Here is a 13,490-nt window from a genome sequence, read left to right on the forward strand (position 1 = left end):
CCTTTTTAGCCACGTTTACTGCTCACAACCAGAAGACACAAGTAAACCCACCTGACCTCCTGAAATTCTGTTCTGTCAGGTGTTCCTAACTAATACAAAGGACTTTAGGAGGACGAAGGACCTAAAAGTCAGGGGAAATGGTCCTAGGTCCAAGGAAATGTTTTAGATCAGCCTCAGTTTCTTAAATATTCTGCATTAACATCATCAGTTCCACGTCTGTGTGGAGCTGATCTTGAGGACTCCTTAATCAGCAGGCGGGTACAACAATAAAGTGTTTAATATTACAATACAGGCGAAAATTCAGACACCTTGTCATAGGCTCACCTTGTCCAGGGACCCAAGCATGCTGCCTTTCACCTCTCAGAGCCCTTCACCTAACCTACTGTGCAGCTGTCTCACCTTTAATATCACTGTTCCACAGGCAGCATGATGTCACAATGTTCCTTGTCAGTAGCCTGAACCATGAGCCTTTGCAACCCTGGCATAATCTACATACTTCCAATTGGTGAAGTCTTGGACCACAAATGCAGTGAAGAATAATGGATTGTTACTCTTCATGCATTTTTGCCCATTGGCTCAGATTTGAATGCTTACTGGCCATACGAGCATCTCTGCCAGGCCACCCTATGTCTAGAGACCGTAGATTTAGAGAGTTTATAAACATTGTAGGTTCATCAATGAAGTGTGCTCGCTTCGGCGGCACATATACTAAAATTGGAACGATACAGAGAAGATTAGCATGGCCCCTGCGCAAGGATGACACGCAAATTCGTGAAGCGTTCCATATTTTTACCAGCTTTCAGGAGAGAAATGTTCTATGTTTTCAAGACTAATTGAAATAATAAAGCAGGTTCCAGTGCTTTCCTCCTAATATCTATTTTTCAATTTGTCTCTCCTCAACATTTTTAATGTATTTACCTCGCAGTAATGAAGGTGCACTCTATGGCCAGCTGCATTTAGCAAGGAAGCCTGCAGGACTTCTGGGACTTTTCTTTCCCTTCTTCAGCCTCCCTGTCATTATTCTTCACAACCCCCAAATCTATACTGCTGCCAGCGATGCGTTGCTTTGTGGGAAGCAAGAGAAAGAGAAGGGGAGGGCCTATGCAAATGATGGCCTCAGGGCTGTCTGGGAGTCCCTTTTCAGCAGTACTGTTAAAATCCGCCTTGCAACCAGATTGGTCGGGTAAGCTGAAAAACACCAGGCATGATTGGGCACCAGGTCCTCTAGGCCCTTGGAGGACATATCGGCGCTGCATCCCTCAGTTTCTGAGGTCCAAGAAATGTTCACCCTCCACCCTAATAGAGAGGTCTTGGCCGATCGTGGCCGATCGGGGCAGAAGGGAGCAGGGCAAGATGCTCATGATCCTGCTCTAATAATGAACTGCCTTCCTCTCTCCTTACCTGTGGTTCTGCCTGGCTGCTTGGTTCCAGTTGTAGGCCTACATCCCACAGGCAATTTGCTTGTCCCTCTCACACATGTAAATGGGTCAGCACTCAAGTGCACACACCTGCCTGCACCCACAGACCCTCTCACACACACTTTTCTCAACAAGATTTTTTCCTAGTTTAGAGACTCAGAGACCCATGTTGAAATACAAAAGCAGCACACCACATGACGGCCTTCACATAGAATCCAGCAGCAAATGGGAAACTTTTAACTAGCCGTGGTCCTATTACTGCAGCCCTACCATGGAACGACTGCTGGATGAGTCCTGCTCGAGAATATTGAACCTACAACAAGTCTGAGGTAAATAAGAATTCCACAGGAATACCATAAAACAGGGACCTATGACCCTTTCGAGCCAGATAGGAGTCGAACCTACAATCTTCTGATCCGTAGTCAGTCGCGTTATCCATTGCGCCACTGGCCCCATGTAGGATTACCCATACTTTTGTCCTTAAGAGGACCAGAAGTTGTGTGTGTGTGTGTGTGTGTGTGTTTTAAAACACCATTCCATCAACCTTTTTAGCCACGTTTACTGCTCACAACCAGAAGACACAAGTAAACCCACCTGACCTCCTGAAATTCTGTTCTGTCAGGTGTTCCTAACTTATACAAAGGACTTTAGGAGGACGAAGGACCTAAAAGTCAGGGGAAATGGTCCTAGGTCCAAGGAAATGTTTTAGATCAGCCTCAGTTTCTTAAATATTCTGCATTAACATCATCAGTTCCACGTCTGTGTGGAGCTGATCTTGAGGACTCCTTAATCAGCAGGCGGGTACAACAATAAAGTGTTTAATATTACAATACAGGCGAAAATTCAGACACCTTGTCATAGGCTCACCTTGTCCAGGGACCCAAGCATGCTGCCTTTCACCTCTCAGAGCCCTTCACCTAACCTACTGTGCAGCTGTCTCACCTTTAATATCACTGTTCCACAGGCAGCATGATGTCACAATGTTCCTTGTCAGTAGCCTGAACCATGAGCCTTTGCAACCCTGGCATAATCTACATACTTCCAATTGGTGAAGTCTTGGACCACAAATGCAGTGAAGAATAATGGATTGTTACTCTTCATGCATTTTTGCCCATTGGCTCAGATTTGAATGCTTACTGGCCATACGAGCATCTCTGCCAGGCCACCCTATGTCTAGAGACCGTAGATTTAGAGAGTTTATAAACATTGTAGGTTCATCAATGAAGTGTGCTCGCTTCGGCGGCACATATACTAAAATTGGAACGATACAGAGAAGATTAGCATGGCCCCTGCGCAAGGATGACACGCAAATTCGTGAAGCGTTCCATATTTTTACCAGCTTTCAGGAGAGAAATGTTCTATGTTTTCAAGACTAATTGAAATAATAAAGCAGGTTCCAGTGCTTTCCTCCTAATATCTATTTTTCAATTTGTCTCTCCTCAGCATTTTTAATGTATTTACCTCGCAGTAATGAAGGTGCACTCTATGGCCAGCTGCATTTAGCAAGGAAGCCTGCAGGACTTCTGGGACTTTTCTTTCCCTTCTTCAGCCTCCCTGTCATTATTCTTCACAACCCCCAAATCTATACTGCTGCCAGCGATGCGTTGCTTTGTGGGAAGCAAGAGAAAGAGAAGGGGAGGGCCTATGCAAATGATGGCCTCAGGGCTGTCTGGGAGTCCCTTTTCAGCAGTACTGTTAAAATCCGCCTTGCAACCAGATTGGTCGGGTAAGCTGAAAAACACCAGGCATGATTGGGCACCAGGTCCTCTAGGCCCTTGGAGGACATATCGGCGCTGCATCCCTCAGTTTCTGAGGTCCAAGAAATGTTCACCCTCCACCCTAATAGAGAGGTCTTGGCCGATCGTGGCCGATCGGGGCAGAAGGGAGCAGGGCAAGATGCTCATGATCCTGCTCTAATAATGAACTGCCTTCCTCTCTCCTTACCTGTGGTTCTGCCTGGCTGCTTGGTTCCAGTTGTAGGCCTACATCCCACAGGCAATTTGCTTGTCCCTCTCACACATGTAAATGGGTCAGCACTCAAGTGCACACACCTGCCTGCACCCACAGACCCTCTCACACACACTTTTCTCAACAAGATTTTTTCCTAGTTTAGAGACTCAGAGACCCATGTTGAAATACAAAAGCAGCACACCACATGACGGCCTTCACATAGAATCCAGCAGCAAATGGGAAACTTTTAACTAGCCGTGGTCCTATTACTGCAGCCCTACCATGGAACGACTGCTGGATGAGTCCTGCTCGAGAATATTGAACCTACAACAAGTCTGAGGTAAATAAGAATTCCACAGGAATACCATAAAACAGGGACCTATGACCCTTTCGAGCCAGATAGGAGTCGAACCTACAATCTTCTGATCCATAGTCAGACGCGTTATCCATTGCGCCACTGGCCCCATGTAGGATTACCCATACTTTTGTCCTTAAGAGGACCAGAAGTTGTGTGTGTGTGTGTGTGTGTGTGTTTTAAAACACCATTCCATCAACCTTTTTAGCCACGTTTACTGCTCACAACCAGAAGACACAAGTAAACCCACCTGACCTCCTGAAATTCTGTTCTGTCAGGTGTTCCTAACTTATACAAAGGACTTTAGGAGGACGAAGGACCTAAAAGTCAGGGGAAATGGTCCTAGGTCCAAGGAAATGTTTTAGATCAGCCTCAGTTTCTTAAATATTCTGCATTAACATCATCAGTTCCACGTCTGTGTGGAGCTGATCTTGAGGACTCCTTAATCAGCAGGCGGGTACAACAATAAAGTGTTTAATATTACAATACAGGCGAAAATTCAGACACCTTGTCATAGGCTCACCTTGTCCAGGGACCCAAGCATGCTGCCTTTCACCTCTCAGAGCCCTTCACCTAACCTACTGTGCAGCTGTCTCACCTTTAATATCACTGTTCCACAGGCAGCATGATGTCACAATGTTCCTTGTCAGTAGCCTGAACCATGAGCCTTTGCAACCCTGGCATAATCTACATACTTCCAATTGGTGAAGTCTTGGACCACAAATGCAGTGAAGAATAATGGATTGTTACTCTTCATGCATTTTTGCCCATTGGCTCAGATTTGAATGCTTACTGGCCATACGAGCATCTCTGCCAGGCCACCCTATGTCTAGAGACCGTAGATTTAGAGAGTTTATAAACATTGTAGGTTCATCAATGAAGTGTGCTCGCTTCGGCGGCACATATACTAAAATTGGAACGATACAGAGAAGATTAGCATGGCCCCTGCGCAAGGATGACACGCAAATTCGTGAAGCGTTCCATATTTTTACCAGCTTTCAGGAGAGAAATGTTCTATGTTTTCAAGACTAATTGAAATAATAAAGCAGGTTCCAGTGCTTTCCTCCTAATATCTATTTTTCAATTTGTCTCTCCTCAGCATTTTTAATGTATTTACCTCGCAGTAATGAAGGTGCACTCTATGGCCAGCTGCATTTAGCAAGGAAGCCTGCAGGACTTCTGGGACTTTTCTTTCCCTTCTTCAGCCTCCCTGTCATTATTCTTCACAACCCCCAAATCTATACTGCTGCCAGCGATGCGTTGCTTTGTGGGAAGCAAGAGAAAGAGAAGGGGAGGGCCTATGCAAATGATGGCCTCAGGGCTGTCTGGGAGTCCCTTTTCAGCAGTACTGTTAAAATCCGCCTTGCAACCAGATTGGTCGGGTAAGCTGAAAAACACCAGGCATGATTGGGCACCAGGTCCTCTAGGCCCTTGGAGGACATATCGGCGCTGCATCCCTCAGTTTCTGAGGTCCAAGAAATGTTCACCCTCCACCCTAATAGAGAGGTCTTGGCCGATCGTGGCCGATCGGGGCAGAAGGGAGCAGGGCAAGATGCTCATGATCCTGCTCTAATAATGAACTGCCTTCCTCTCTCCTTACCTGTGGTTCTGCCTGGCTGCTTGGTTCCAGTTGTAGGCCTACATCCCACAGGCAATTTGCTTGTCCCTCTCACACATGTAAATGGGTCAGCACTCAAGTGCACACACCTGCCTGCACCCACAGACCCTCTCACACACACTTTTCTCAACAAGATTTTTTCCTAGTTTAGAGACTCAGAGACCCATGTTGAAATACAAAAGCAGCACACCACATGACGGCCTTCACATAGAATCCAGCAGCAAATGGGAAACTTTTAACTAGCCGTGGTCCTATTACTGCAGCCCTACCATGGAACGACTGCTGGATGAGTCCTGCTCGAGAATATTGAACCTACAACAAGTCTGAGGTAAATAAGAATTCCACAGGAATACCATAAAACAGGGACCTATGACCCTTTCGAGCCAGATAGGAGTCGAACCTACAATCTTCTGATCCGTAGTCAGACGCGTTATCCATTGCGCCACTGGCCCCATGTAGGATTACCCATACTTTTGTCCTTAAGAGGACCAGAAGTTGTGTGTGTGTGTGTGTGTGTGTTTTAAAACACCATTCCATCAACCTTTTTAGCCACGTTTACTGCTCACAACCAGAAGACACAAGTAAACCCACCTGACCTCCTGAAATTCTGTTCTGTCAGGTGTTCCTAACTTATACAAAGGACTTTAGGAGGACGAAGGACCTAAAAGTCAGGGGAAATGGTCCTAGGTCCAAGGAAATGTTTTAGATCAGCCTCAGTTTCTTAAATATTCTGCATTAACATCATCAGTTCCACGTCTGTGTGGAGCTGATCTTGAGGACTCCTTAATCAGCAGGCGGGTACAACAATAAAGTGTTTAATATTACAATACAGGCGAAAATTCAGACACCTTGTCATAGGCTCACCTTGTCCAGGGACCCATGCATGCTGCCTTTCACCTCTCAGAGCCCTTCACCTAACCTACTGTGCAGCTGTCTCACCTTTAATATCACTGTTCCACAGGCAGCATGATGTCACAATGTTCCTTGTCAGTAGCCTGAACCATGAGCCTTTGCAACCCTGGCATAATCTACATACTTCCAATTGGTGAAGTCTTGGACCACAAATGCAGTGAAGAATAATGGATTGTTACTCTTCATGCATTTTTGCCCATTGGCTCAGATTTGAATGCTTACTGGCCATACGAGCATCTCTGCCAGGCCACCCTATGTCTAGAGACCGTAGATTTAGAGAGTTTATAAACATTGTAGGTTCATCAATGAAGTGTGCTCGCTTCGGCGGCACATATACTAAAATTGGAACGATACAGAGAAGATTAGCATGGCCCCTGCGCAAGGATGACACGCAAATTCGTGAAGCGTTCCATATTTTTACCAGCTTTCAGGAGAGAAATGTTCTATGTTTTCAAGACTAATTGAAATAATAAAGCAGGTTCCAGTGCTTTCCTCCTAATATCTATTTTTCAATTTGTCTCTCCTCAACATTTTTAATGTATTTACCTCGCAGTAATGAAGGTGCACTCTATGGCCAGCTGCATTTAGCAAGGAAGCCTGCAGGACTTCTGGGACTTTTCTTTCCCTTCTTCAGCCTCCCTGTCATTATTCTTCACAACCCCCAAATCTATACTGCTGCCAGCGATGCGTTGCTTTGTGGGAAGCAAGAGAAAGAGAAGGGGAGGGCCTATGCAAATGATGGCCTCAGGGCTGTCTGGGAGTCCCTTTTCAGCAGTACTGTTAAAATCCGCCTTGCAACCAGATTGGTCGGGTAAGCTGAAAAACACCAGGCATGATTGGGCACCAGGTCCTCTAGGCCCTTGGAGGACATATCGGCGCTGCATCCCTCAGTTTCTGAGGTCCAAGAAATGTTCACCCTCCACCCTAATAGAGAGGTCTTGGCCGATCGTGGCCGATCGGGGCAGAAGGGAGCAGGGCAAGATGCTCATGATCCTGCTCTAATAATGAACTGCCTTCCTCTCTCCTTACCTGTGGTTCTGCCTGGCTGCTTGGTTCCAGTTGTAGGCCTACATCCCACAGGCAATTTGCTTGTCCCTCTCACACATGTAAATGGGTCAGCACTCAAGTGCACACACCTGCCTGCACCCACAGACCCTCTCACACACACTTTTCTCAACAAGATTTTTTCCTAGTTTAGAGACTCAGAGACCCATGTTGAAATACAAAAGCAGCACACCACATGACGGCCTTCACATAGAATCCAGCAGCAAATGGGAAACTTTTAACTAGCCGTGGTCCTATTACTGCAGCCCTACCATGGAACGACTGCTGGATGAGTCCTGCTCGAGAATATTGAACCTACAACAAGTCTGAGGTAAATAAGAATTCCACAGGAATACCATAAAACAGGGACCTATGACCCTTTCGAGCCAGATAGGAGTCGAACCTACAATCTTCTAATCCGTAGTCAGACGCGTTATCCATTGCGCCACTGGCCCCATGTAGGATTACCCATACTTTTGTCCTTAAGAGGACCAGAAGTTGTGTGTGTGTGTGTGTGTGTGTGTTTTAAAACACCATTCCATCAACCTTTTTAGCCACGTTTACTGCTCACAACCAGAAGACACAAGTAAACCCACCTGACCTCCTGAAATTCTGTTCTGTCAGGTGTTCCTAACTTATACAAAGGACTTTAGGAGGACGAAGGACCTAAAAGTCAGGGGAAATGGTCCTAGGTCCAAGGAAATGTTTTAGATCAGCCTCAGTTTCTTAAATATTCTGCATTAACATCATCAGTTCCACGTCTGTGTGGAGCTGATCTTGAGGACTCCTTAATCAGCAGGCGGGTACAACAATAAAGTGTTTAATATTACAATACAGGCGAAAATTCAGACACCTTGTCATAGGCTCACCTTGTCCAGGGACCCAAGCATGCTGCCTTTCACCTCTCAGAGCCCTTCACCTAACCTACTGTGCAGCTGTCTCACCTTTAATATCACTGTTCCACAGGCAGCATGATGTCACAATGTTCCTTGTCAGTAGCCTGAACCATGAGCCTTTGCAACCCTGGCATAATCTACATACTTCCAATTGGTGAAGTCTTGGACCACAAATGCAGTGAAGAATAATGGATTGTTACTCTTCATGCATTTTTGCCCATTGGCTCAGATTTGAATGCTTACTGGCCATACGAGCATCTCTGCCAGGCCACCCTATGTCTAGAGACCGTAGATTTAGAGAGTTTATAAACATTGTAGGTTCATCAATGAAGTGTGCTCGCTTCGGCGGCACATATACTAAAATTGGAACGATACAGAGAAGATTAGCATGGCCCCTGCGCAAGGATGACACGCAAATTCGTGAAGCGTTCCATATTTTTACCAGCTTTCAGGAGAGAAATGTTCTATGTTTTCAAGACTAATTGAAATAATAAAGCAGGTTCCAGTGCTTTCCTCCTAATATCTATTTTTCAATTTGTCTCTCCTCAGCATTTTTAATGTATTTACCTCGCAGTAATGAAGGTGCACTCTATGGCCAGCTGCATTTAGCAAGGAAGCCTGCAGGACTTCTGGGACTTTTCTTTCCCTTCTTCAGCCTCCCTGTCATTATTCTTCACAACCCCCAAATCTATACTGCTGCCAGCGATGCGTTGCTTTGTGGGAAGCAAGAGAAAGAGAAGGGGAGGGCCTATGCAAATGATGGCCTCAGGGCTGTCTGGGAGTCCCTTTTCAGCAGTACTGTTAAAATCCGCCTTGCAACCAGATTGGTCGGGTAAGCTGAAAAACACCAGGCATGATTGGGCACCAGGTCCTCTAGGCCCTTGGAGGACATATCGGCGCTGCATCCCTCAGTTTCTGAGGTCCAAGAAATGTTCACCCTCCACCCTAATAGAGAGGTCTTGGCCGATCGTGGCCGATCGGGGCAGAAGGGAGCAGGGCAAGATGCTCATGATCCTGCTCTAATAATGAACTGCCTTCCTCTCTCCTTACCTGTGGTTCTGCCTGGCTGCTTGGTTCCAGTTGTAGGCCTACATCCCACAGGCAATTTGCTTGTCCCTCTCACACATGTAAATGGGTCAGCACTCAAGTGCACACACCTGCCTGCACCCACAGACCCTCTCACACACACTTTTCTCAACAAGATTTTTTCCTAGTTTAGAGACTCAGAGACCCATGTTGAAATACAAAAGCAGCACACCACATGACGGCCTTCACATAGAATCCAGCAGCAAATGGGAAACTTTTAACTAGCCGTGGTCCTATTACTGCAGCCCTACCATGGAACGACTGCTGGATGAGTCCTGCTCGAGAATATTGAACCTACAACAAGTCTGAGGTAAATAAGAATTCCACAGGAATACCATAAAACAGGGACCTATGACCCTTTCGAGCCAGATAGGAGTCGAACCTACAATCTTCTGATCCGTAGTCAGACGCGTTATCCATTGCGCCACTGGCCCCATGTAGGATTACCCATACTTTTGTCCTTAAGAGGACCAGAAGTTGTGTGTGTGTGTGTGTGTGTGTGTTTTAAAACACCATTCCATCAACCTTTTTAGCCACGTTTACTGCTCACAACCAGAAGACACAAGTAAACCCACCTGACCTCCTGAAATTCTGTTCTGTCAGGTGTTCCTAACTTATACAAAGGACTTTAGGAGGACGAAGGACCTAAAAGTCAGGGGAAATGGTCCTAGGTCCAAGGAAATGTTTTAGATCAGCCTCAGTTTCTTAAATATTCTGCATTAACATCATCAGTTCCACGTCTGTGTGGAGCTGATCTTGAGGACTCCTTAATCAGCAGGCGGGTACAACAATAAAGTGTTTAATATTACAATACAGGCGAAAATTCAGACACCTTGTCATAGGCTCACCTTGTCCAGGGACCCATGCATGCTGCCTTTCACCTCTCAGAGCCCTTCACCTAACCTACTGTGCAGCTGTCTCACCTTTAATATCACTGTTCCACAGGCAGCATGATGTCACAATGTTCCTTGTCAGTAGCCTGAACCATGAGCCTTTGCAACCCTGGCATAATCTACATACTTCCAATTGGTGAAGTCTTGGACCACAAATGCAGTGAAGAATAATGGATTGTTACTCTTCATGCATTTTTGCCCATTGGCTCAGATTTGAATGCTTACTGGCCATACGAGCATCTCTGCCAGGCCACCCTATGTCTAGAGACCGTAGATTTAGAGAGTTTATAAACATTGTAGGTTCATCAATGAAGTGTGCTCGCTTCGGCGGCACATATACTAAAATTGGAACGATACAGAGAAGATTAGCATGGCCCCTGCGCAAGGATGACACGCAAATTCGTGAAGCGTTCCATATTTTTACCAGCTTTCAGGAGAGAAATGTTCTATGTTTTCAAGACTAATTGAAATAATAAAGCAGGTTCCAGTGCTTTCCTCCTAATATCTATTTTTCAATTTGTCTCTCCTCAACATTTTTAATGTATTTACCTCGCAGTAATGAAGGTGCACTCTATGGCCAGCTGCATTTAGCAAGGAAGCCTGCAGGACTTCTGGGACTTTTCTTTCCCTTCTTCAGCCTCCCTGTCATTATTCTTCACAACCCCCAAATCTATACTGCTGCCAGCGATGCGTTGCTTTGTGGGAAGCAAGAGAAAGAGAAGGGGAGGGCCTATGCAAATGATGGCCTCAGGGCTGTCTGGGAGTCCCTTTTCAGCAGTACTGTTAAAATCCGCCTTGCAACCAGATTGGTCGGGTAAGCTGAAAAACACCAGGCATGATTGGGCACCAGGTCCTCTAGGCCCTTGGAGGACATATCGGCGCTGCATCCCTCAGTTTCTGAGGTCCAAGAAATGTTCACCCTCCACCCTAATAGAGAGGTCTTGGCCGATCGTGGCCGATCGGGGCAGAAGGGAGCAGGGCAAGATGCTCATGATCCTGCTCTAATAATGAACTGCCTTCCTCTCTCCTTACCTGTGGTTCTGCCTGGCTGCTTGGTTCCAGTTGTAGGCCTACATCCCACAGGCAATTTGCTTGTCCCTCTCACACATGTAAATGGGTCAGCACTCAAGTGCACACACCTGCCTGCACCCACAGACCCTCTCACACACACTTTTCTCAACAAGATTTTTTCCTAGTTTAGAGACTCAGAGACCCATGTTGAAATACAAAAGCAGCACACCACATGACGGCCTTCACATAGAATCCAGCAGCAAATGGGAAACTTTTAACTAGCCGTGGTCCTATTACTGCAGCCCTACCATGGAACGACTGCTGGATGAGTCCTGCTCGAGAATATTGAACCTACAACAAGTCTGAGGTAAATAAGAATTCCACAGGAATACCATAAAACAGGGACCTATGACCCTTTCGAGCCAGATAGGAGTCGAACCTACAATCTTCTGATCCGTAGTCAGACGCGTTATCCATTGCGCCACTGGCCCCATGTAGGATTACCCATACTTTTGTCCTTAAGAGGACCAGAAGTTGTGTGTGTGTGTGTGTGTTTTAAAACACCATTCCATCAACCTTTTTAGCCACGTTTACTGCTCACAACCAGAAGACACAAGTAAACCCACCTGACCTCCTGAAATTCTGTTCTGTCAGGTGTTCCTAACTTATACAAAGGACTTTAGGAGGACGAAGGACCTAAAAGTCAGGGGAAATGGTCCTAGGTCCAAGGAAATGTTTTAGATCAGCCTCAGTTTCTTAAATATTCTGCATTAACATCATCAGTTCCACGTCTGTGTGGAGCTGATCTTGAGGACTCCTTAATCAGCAGGCGGGTACAACAATAAAGTGTTTAATATTACAATACAGGCGAAAATTCAGACACCTTGTCATAGGCTCACCTTGTCCAGGGACCCAAGCATGCTGCCTTTCACCTCTCAGAGCCCTTCACCTAACCTACTGTGCAGCTGTCTCACCTTTAATATCACTGTTCCACAGGCAGCATGATGTCACAATGTTCCTTGTCAGTAGCCTGAACCATGAGCCTTTGCAACCCTGGCATAATCTACATACTTCCAATTGGTGAAGTCTTGGACCACAAATGCAGTGAAGAATAATGGATTGTTACTCTTCATGCATTTTTGCCCATTGGCTCAGATTTGAATGCTTACTGGCCATACGAGCATCTCTGCCAGGCCACCCTATGTCTAGAGACCGTAGATTTAGAGAGTTTATAAACATTGTAGGTTCATCAATGAAGTGTGCTCGCTTCGGCGGCACATATACTAAAATTGGAACGATACAGAGAAGATTAGCATGGCCCCTGCGCAAGGATGACACGCAAATTCGTGAAGCGTTCCATATTTTTACCAGCTTTCAGGAGAGAAATGTTCTATGTTTTCAAGACTAATTGAAATAATAAAGCAGGTTCCAGTGCTTTCCTCCTAATATCTATTTTTCAATTTGTCTCTCCTCAACATTTTTAATGTATTTACCTCGCAGTAATGAAGGTGCACTCTATGGCCAGCTGCATTTAGCAAGGAAGCCTGCAGGACTTCTGGGACTTTTCTTTCCCTTCTTCAGCCTCCCTGTCATTATTCTTCACAACCCCCAAATCTATACTGCTGCCAGCGATGCGTTGCTTTGTGGGAAGCAAGAGAAAGAGAAGGGGAGGGCCTATGCAAATGATGGCCTCAGGGCTGTCTGGGAGTCCCTTTTCAGCAGTACTGTTAAAATCCGCCTTGCAACCAGATTGGTCGGGTAAGCTGAAAAACACCAGGCATGATTGGGCACCAGGTCCTCTAGGCCCTTGGAGGACATATCGGCGCTGCATCCCTCAGTTTCTGAGGTCCAAGAAATGTTCACCCTCCACCCTAATAGAGAGGTCTTGGCCGATCGGGGCAGAAGGGAGCAGGGCAAGATGCTCATGATCCTGCTCTAATAATGAACTGCCTTCCTCTCTCCTTACCTGTGGTTCTGCCTGGCTGCTTGGTTCCAGTTGTAGGCCTACATCCCACAGGCAATTTGCTTGTCCCTCTCACACATGTAAATGGGTCAGCACTCAAGTGCACACACCTGCCTGCACCCACAGACCCTCTCACACACACTTTTCTCAACAAGATTTTTTCCTAGTTTAGAGACTCAGAGACCCATGTTGAAATACAAAAGCAGCACACCACATGACGGCCTTCACATAGAATCCAGCAGCAAATGGGAAACTTTTAACTAGCCGTGGTCCTATTACTGCAGCCCTACCATGGAACGACTGCTGGATGAGTCCTGCTCGAGAATATTGAACCTACAACAAGT

At 46.1% G+C, this 13,490-nt stretch overlaps 12 non-coding genes across 12 annotated transcripts; 7 read left to right on the forward strand and 5 right to left on the reverse strand.

Annotated features, from left to right (window-relative positions):
- The first annotated feature begins 684 nt into the window (after positions 1-684).
- On the forward strand, positions 685-791 carry LOC146819084 (U6 spliceosomal RNA). Its single transcript, XR_014963911.1, has one exon. It is a non-coding gene; the product is annotated as a U6 spliceosomal RNA (small nuclear RNA).
- A 1,854-nt stretch (positions 792-2,645) lies between these two features.
- LOC146819085 (U6 spliceosomal RNA) lies at positions 2,646-2,752 on the forward strand. The gene has a single exon (XR_014963912.1). It is a non-coding gene; the product is annotated as a U6 spliceosomal RNA (small nuclear RNA).
- Positions 2,753-3,759: 1,007 nt separating this feature from the next.
- Positions 3,760-3,832, reverse strand: TRNAH-AUG (transfer RNA histidin (anticodon AUG)). The gene has a single exon. It is a non-coding gene; the product is annotated as a tRNA-His (tRNA).
- Positions 3,833-4,606: 774 nt separating this feature from the next.
- On the forward strand, positions 4,607-4,713 carry LOC146819087 (U6 spliceosomal RNA). The gene has a single exon (XR_014963913.1). It is a non-coding gene; the product is annotated as a U6 spliceosomal RNA (small nuclear RNA).
- Positions 4,714-5,720: 1,007 nt separating this feature from the next.
- Positions 5,721-5,793, reverse strand: TRNAR-ACG (transfer RNA arginine (anticodon ACG)). The gene has a single exon. It is a non-coding gene; the product is annotated as a tRNA-Arg (tRNA).
- A 772-nt stretch (positions 5,794-6,565) lies between these two features.
- Positions 6,566-6,672, forward strand: LOC146819089 (U6 spliceosomal RNA). Its single transcript, XR_014963914.1, has one exon. It is a non-coding gene; the product is annotated as a U6 spliceosomal RNA (small nuclear RNA).
- Positions 6,673-7,679: 1,007 nt separating this feature from the next.
- Positions 7,680-7,752, reverse strand: TRNAR-ACG (transfer RNA arginine (anticodon ACG)). The gene has a single exon. It is a non-coding gene; the product is annotated as a tRNA-Arg (tRNA).
- Positions 7,753-8,526: 774 nt separating this feature from the next.
- LOC146819091 (U6 spliceosomal RNA) lies at positions 8,527-8,633 on the forward strand. Its single transcript, XR_014963915.1, has one exon. It is a non-coding gene; the product is annotated as a U6 spliceosomal RNA (small nuclear RNA).
- Positions 8,634-9,640: 1,007 nt separating this feature from the next.
- On the reverse strand, positions 9,641-9,713 carry TRNAR-ACG (transfer RNA arginine (anticodon ACG)). Its single transcript has one exon. It is a non-coding gene; the product is annotated as a tRNA-Arg (tRNA).
- A 774-nt stretch (positions 9,714-10,487) lies between these two features.
- Positions 10,488-10,594, forward strand: LOC146819093 (U6 spliceosomal RNA). Its single transcript, XR_014963917.1, has one exon. It is a non-coding gene; the product is annotated as a U6 spliceosomal RNA (small nuclear RNA).
- A 1,007-nt stretch (positions 10,595-11,601) lies between these two features.
- TRNAR-ACG (transfer RNA arginine (anticodon ACG)) lies at positions 11,602-11,674 on the reverse strand. The gene has a single exon. It is a non-coding gene; the product is annotated as a tRNA-Arg (tRNA).
- A 768-nt stretch (positions 11,675-12,442) lies between these two features.
- Positions 12,443-12,549, forward strand: LOC146819095 (U6 spliceosomal RNA). The gene has a single exon (XR_014963918.1). It is a non-coding gene; the product is annotated as a U6 spliceosomal RNA (small nuclear RNA).
- Positions 12,550-13,490: the final 941 nt, after the last annotated feature.

The sequence above is a fragment of the Triturus cristatus genome, chromosome 6 (assembly GCF_964204655.1).
Source record: "Triturus cristatus chromosome 6, aTriCri1.1, whole genome shotgun sequence".
NCBI classification, from domain to species: domain Eukaryota; kingdom Metazoa; phylum Chordata; class Amphibia; order Caudata; family Salamandridae; genus Triturus; species Triturus cristatus.